General features: G+C 51.7%; 1 pseudogene across 1 annotated transcript; it reads right to left on the minus strand.

Moving 5' to 3' along the window:
• Positions 1-1512: 1512 nt before the first annotated feature.
• On the minus strand, positions 1513-5822 carry LOC311373319 (WD repeat-containing protein 37-like; annotated as a pseudogene). Its single transcript, XR_014684266.1, has 5 exons — positions 5523-5822; positions 4845-4985; positions 2520-2654; positions 1999-2113; positions 1513-1792 (listed from the first exon to the last, which is right to left on the minus strand). The product of XR_014684266.1 is annotated as a WD repeat-containing protein 37-like (transcript).
• Between the last annotated feature and the right edge of the window lie 1072 nt (positions 5823-6894).

The following is a 6894-nucleotide window of genomic DNA, read 5'->3' on the forward strand; positions in this document are numbered from 1 at the left end:
TGACCTCTTGACCCCTGAGGCCTCGTAAAACGGCGCACAGGACTAACGGCTAAAAAGGGGGCGGAGAGGACGACGACGACGACGACGACGGTCCCGTCTGGTCACGTTCCAACCGAGGTCTCACCGCTTTGTTTTCGGCTGGGGTTTCGAAACCACGACAACGGAGAGGTCAACAGAACGACCCGTACTCCAGCCGCGTGGCGTTCAGACCTGAGACGGCCGCCGGGTGGGCGGAGGCCCCCCCCGGGGGGCCCCCACAGCGCAGTACACCCTCTCAGACCACAGGGGGGCGCACTGCCCCGCCTGTTTGTGCTTTTTAAAATAAGCTAAAAAGAAAAGGCATATCGCTCTGACTGACACACACACACACACACACACACACACACACACACACACACACACACACACACACACACACACACACACACACACACACACACACACACACACACACACACACACACACGTACGTTCTCCACCCAGGAGTTTGGGCTAGTCTTTGTAAACGTCGTCAGAGCTAACGACCACCCAGGTCATATTAACATAACATAACATAACATAACATAACATAACTACTACTATCACCACACGTTACGACGTCCAACAGGACGTGGAGGGGCCCCACCCTCTGAAGACGTCACTCCACTCCGTCGTTGGCACAGGTTAAGCTAGCTGGTTGGTTAGCTCGGCGTCAGGCTAGCATACGTTAGCATTAGCATTTTGTGCTCATCTTTGGGGTTAAAAAGGGAGAGAGAGCCGGTAGCGCATGCTGCGCCCGTCGACCGACGGCCACTGAAGTGAAGCATTGTGGGACATTGGCCTTAGAGCAGGAGCGACACACCAGAGTCACACACCGCTGTGTACACACACACACACACACACACACACCGGTTAAAGGATCAGAGACTACAGGCACGGGCGACGTCACGTGTTACACACACACACACACACACCAGGGAGACCCCCCCAGCGAGCACACAAACACGTTTAACACACACACACACACACACACACACACACACACACCGCCAGACTCTGCACTACCAGGAGCAGACAGAGGTGTTCAGGATGGACGTAGGAGAGAGGAGAGAGGAGAGAGAGACGCTAGTGCCTTCGCTCTGTCCCTAAAGGTTAGGAGATGTCGGGTCGATCAGACCCCGGCTGTGGTGTGTGTAGGTTTGTGGGGACGTGTGTGTGTAGGTTTGTGGGGACGTGTGTGTGTGTGTGTAGGTTTGAGGGGACGTGTGTGTGTGTATAGGTTTGTGGGGACGTGTGTGTGTGTAGGTTTGTGGGGACGTGTGTGTGTGTAGGTTTGAGAGGACGTGTGTGTGTGTGTGTGTGTGTGTAGGTTTGTGGGGACATGTGTGTGTGTGTGTGTGTAGGTTTGGGGGACGTGTGTGTGTGTAGGTTTGTGGGGACGTGTGTGTAGGTTTGTGAGGACGTGTGTGTGTGTGTGTGTAGGTTTGTGGGGACGTGTGTGTGTGTGTAGGTTTGTGAGGACGTGTGTGTGTGTGTGTGAGTGTGTGTGTGTGTAGGTTTGTGAGGACGTGTGTGTGTGTGTGTGTGTGTAGGTTTGTGAGGACGTGTGTGTGTGTGTGTGTGTGTGTGTAGGTTTGTGGGGACGTGTGTGTGTGTGTCTAGGTTTGTGGGGACGTGTGTGTTATTTCTCCTGCAGCAGGGCGGGGATGTTGATGTTCCAGCCGATGGCCTGGCGGTCGAAGCCGCAGCTGAAGAGGTTGCAGGAGGCGGAGTCCTCCCCCCAGGTGGTGCAGCACACCATGCGGCGGTGACCCTGCACACAGGAAGTGAACGCCTTCAGACAGGAAGTACACAGGAGGAGCCTGGACAGGGAATATTAGACAGAATGTAAACAGAGAGGAAGAACACAGGAAGACAGTGAGACGGTGTCGACATGTGACTCCACTGTCAACAACAACATCACGCTTTAAAGACGGCATCACTTCCCGTGGCGAGGTAAGGCAGCCAATGAGAGCCCACCTGTCGGTTGCTACGGGGAAGTCTGGCCAGCCGCACGCCGGACATGTCGAAGAGCCGGACCTGGCGGTTGTCGTGGGGGAGAGCGATCACCCTCTGGTTCACCGACACACTGATCCTGATGAACACATGAACCAGGTACAGGAAGAGGATATGAAGACATGAACCGAGACAGGAAGAGGAAGAGATGAACACATGAACCAGGACAGGAAGAGGAAGAGATGAACACATGATCCAGGACAGGAAGAGGATATGAAGACATGAACCGAGACAGGAAGAGGAAGAGATGAACACATGATCCAGGACCAGAGGAGGAAGAGATGAACACATGAAGCAGGACAGGAAGAGATGAACACATGAACCAGGACAGGAAGAGGACATGAACACATGAACCAGGACAGGAAGAGATGAACACATGAACCAGGACAGGAAGAGGGAGTGGATATGAACACATGAACCAGGACAGGAAGAGGGAGTGGCTATGAACACGTGAACACTGTGGTTGCTCGTAGCGACGGGCCCACCTGTTGACGGCTGAGTCGGTGCGGATGGTTGCTATGGGCGACCGCATGTTCTTCAGGTCCCAGACCTTGACGGTGCGGTCGTCGCTCCCGGAGACCACGTTGTCCCCCGCCGTGAAGACCGCCGACGTCACCGTGCTGCAGGACAGGGTGTACATCTATACATACAGATCTACATCTATAGATCTATACATAAAGACCTACATCTATACGTCTATACATAAAGATCTACATCTATACATCTATACATAAAGACCTACATCTATACATACAGATCTACATCTATACATCTATACATAAAGACCTACATCTATACATACAGATCTACATCTATACATCTATACATAAAGACCTACATCTATACATACAGATCTACATCTATACATCTATACATAAAGACCTACATCTATACATACAGATCTACATCTATACATCTATACATAAAGACCTACATCTATACATCTATACATACAGATCTACATCTATACATCTATACATAAAGACCTACATCTATACATACAGATCTACATCTATACATCTATACATAAAGATCTACATCTATACATCTATACATAAAGATCTACATCTATAGATCTATACATAAAGATCTACATCTATAGATCTATACATAAAGATCTACATCTATACATCTATACATACAGATCTACATCTATACATCTATACATACAGATCTACATCTATAGATCTATACATACAGATCTACATCTATAGATCTATACATACAGATCTACATCTATACATCTATACATACACATCTACATCTATAGATCTATACATACAGATCTACATCTATACATCTATACATAAAGATCTACATCTATACATCTATAGATAAAGATCTACATCTATACATCTATAGATAAAGATCTACATCTATAGATCTATAGATAAAGATCTACATCTATAGATCTATACATAAAGATCTACATCTATAGATCTAAAGATCTAGATCTATAGATCTATAGATCTAAAGATCTATACATAAAGATATAGATCTATACATAAAGATGTACATGTGTATTAGTATGTACTCCAGGTGTATCCCAGGAACATGTGTGTGGATGGCGGGACTCTGTGTGTAGATCTAGCTCTATAGAGCTAGAGCTAGTAGTGGTATTAGTGTATATACAGTGGATGGCCGGTCTCTGTGTGTAGATCTAGATCTATAGATGTGGTTCTATAGACGTGGTTCTATAGACGTGGTTCTATAGATGTATAGCAGTAGTGTTTACTCGGTGTGGCCCTGGAACACGTTGACAGAGTGGATGGCCGGTCTGTGTGTGTAGATCTAGATGTATAGATGTGGTTCTATAGATGTATAGATGTGGTTCTATACAGTGGATGGCCGGTCTCTGTGTGCAGATCTAGATCTATAGATGTGGTTCTCTAGAAGTGGTTCTCTAGATGTATAGACGTGGTTCTATAGCTGTGGTTCTATAGACGTGGTTCTATAGATGTATAGATGTGGTTCTATAGATGTGGTTCTATAGATGTATAGCTGTGGTTCTATAGATGTGGTTCTATAGATGTGGTTCTCTAGACGTATAGACGTGGTTCTATAGATGTGGTTCTATAGATGTGGTTCTCTAGACGTATAGACGTGGTTCTATAGACGTGGTTCTCTAGATGTATAGATGTGGTTCTATAGCTGTGGTTCTATAGATGTGGTTCTATAGATGTGGTTCTATAGATGTATAGATGTGGTTCTATAGACGTGGTTCTCTAGATGTATAGATGTGGTTCTATAGACGTGGTTCTATAGATGTGGTTCTATAGATGTGGTTCTCTAGACGTGGTTCTATAGATGTATAGCAGTAGTGTTTACTCGGTGTGGCCCTGGAACACGTTGACAGAGTGGATGGCCGGTCTGTGTGTGTAGATCTAGATGTATAGATGTGGTTCTATAGACGTGGTTCTATAGATGTATAGATGTGGTTCTATAGACGTGGTTCTCTAGATGTATAGATGTGGTTCTATAGACGTGGTTCTATAGATGTGGTTCTATAGATGTGGTTCTCTAGACGTGGTTCTATAGATGTATAGCAGTAGTGTTTACTCGGTGTGGCCCTGGAACACGTTGACAGAGTGGATGGCCGGTCTCTGTGTGTAGATCTAGATCTATAGACGTGGTTCTATAGATGTGGTTCTATAGATGTGGTTCTATAGACGTGGTTCTATAGATGTGGTTCTATAGATGTGGTTCTATAGACGTGGTTCTATAGACGTGGTTCTCTAGATGTATAGATGTGGTTCTATAGACGTGGTTCTATAGCTGTGGTTCTATAGATGTATAGCAGTAGTGTTTACTCAGTGTGGCCCTGGAACACGTTGACAGAGTGGATGGCGGGGTCTCTGAAGTCCCACAGTCTGAAGGTGGTGTCGCGGGACGACGTCACCACAGCCGCTGGGACGGGTGGGTGCAGCAGTGGGTCAGCTCCTGGTCATGACCTGCACACACACACACACACAGCGCACACACACACACGCACACACACACACACACACCACGCACAGCACACGCACGCACACACGCACACGATAAATACATTTGTTAGAAACATATCTGAGGGTATGTATTGGTGTAAACATGTTCATAGATAAAAAAAACAATTTAATAGCAATAATTCTACTAAGAATGTGTAAGGCCCCGCCCACTCAGTCGCTAAAGCTGAGAGGTGTGTGTGTGTGTGTGTGCGTGTGCGTGTGTGTGTGTGTGTGTGTGTGTATGTAGGCCCCCGCCCCTCTCTCACTGAAGCTGAGGCGTGTGTGTATGTGTGTGTGTGTGTGTGTGTGTGTGTGTGTGCCTAAGCCCCGCCCCCTCAGTCGCTAAAGCTGAGGTGTGTGTGTGTGTGTGTGTGTGTGCCTAAGGACCGCCCCCCCTCCCACCCTAAGACCCCGCCCCCCCCCTAAGCCCCGCCCCCCCCCCTCTCCTCTCTCCCCGCTAAGCCCCCCCCCCCCCCCCGCTAAGCCCCCCCCCCCTCCTACCGGTTCAGCGAGTGGACCAGCTCCGAGGTCTCCACGTCGTACAGGTTGGCGGCCCGGGTCCCACGACGCCGTCACCACCTGCCTGCCGCCCACCAGCCAGTCGGCGGCGATCACCACCCCCTGGTGGCTGCGCAGCGCCGTGGCGGGCGCGCGCACTGCACGGGCACTCGCTGGGGCCCCCCCCCCCCACCCCAACCCCCCACCCCCACCCCCACCCTCCCCGCCGTCCACCGCGTCCGCCTCCTCCCGGTCCGACAGCTCGCCGTCCTCCTCGTAGGGCGGAGCCTGCTGCTGCTGCTGCTGGGGGAGGGGGGGGAAGGGGAGGGAGGAGGGGGAGGAGGGAGGAGGAGGAGGAGGGGGAGGAAGAGGGGGAGGGAGGAGGAGGGGGAGGAGGGAGGAGAGGAGAGAGGGGAGGAAGAGGAGGAGGAGGAGGGAGGAGAGGAGAGGAGGAGGGGGGGGAGGAGGAGGAAGAGGAGGAGCGAGGAGGAGGAGGAGGAGGAGGAGAGGGAGGAGGAGGAGGAGGAGAGGGAGGAAAGAGGAGGAGGAGAGGGAGGAGGAGGAGGAGGAGGAGGAGCAGGAGGGGGAGGAGGAGGAGGAGGAGGAGGAGGAGAGGGAGGAAGAGGAGGAGGAGGAGGTAGGAGGGGGAGCGATGAGGAGGAGGAGGAGAGGGAGGAGGAGGAGGAGGAGGAGGGGGAGGGAGGAGGAGGAGGAGGAGCAGGAGGAGGAGGAGGAGCGAGGAGAGAGGGAGGAGGAGGAGTAGGAGGAGGAGGAGAGGGAGGAAGAGGAGGAGGAGAGGGAGGAGGAGGAGGAGAGGGAGGAGGAGGAGGAGGGAGGAGGGGGAGGAAGAGGAGGAGGAGGAGGAGAGGGAGGAAGAGCGAGGAGGAGGAGAGGGAGGAAGAGGAGGAGGGAGGAGGGGGGAGGGGGAGAGGGAGGAAGAGCGAGGAGGAGGAGGAGGAGGGGGAGGAGAGGGAGGAGGGAGGAGGGGGAGGAGGAGGAGGAGAGGGAGGAGGGAGAGGAGGAGGAGGAGGGAGAGGAGGAGGAAGAGGAGGAGGAGCGAAGAGGAGGAGAGGGAGGAAGAGGAGGAGGAGCGAAGAGGAGGAGAGGGAGGAAGAGGAGGAGGAGAGGGAGGAGGAGCGATGAGGAGGAGGAGGAGAGGGAGGAAGAGGAGGAGCGAGGAGGAGGAGGAGAGGGAGGAAGAGGAGGGAGGAGGAGGAGGAGGAGAGGGAGGAAGAGGAGGAGCGAGGAGGAGGAGGAGGAGGAGGGAGGAGGAGGAGGTGGGTGTCATGGCAACCAGCGGAGGGAAGGGGTGGGGGGGGGAGAGTGACAGACTTAAAATGGTCGGTTTGGAAAGTTTTGGAAGGTTTCGGTTGGA

The sequence above is a fragment of the Micromesistius poutassou genome (genome assembly GCF_964030765.1).
Source record: "Micromesistius poutassou genome assembly, contig: SCAFFOLD_1601, whole genome shotgun sequence".
NCBI lineage: Eukaryota > Metazoa > Chordata > Actinopteri > Gadiformes > Gadidae > Micromesistius > Micromesistius poutassou.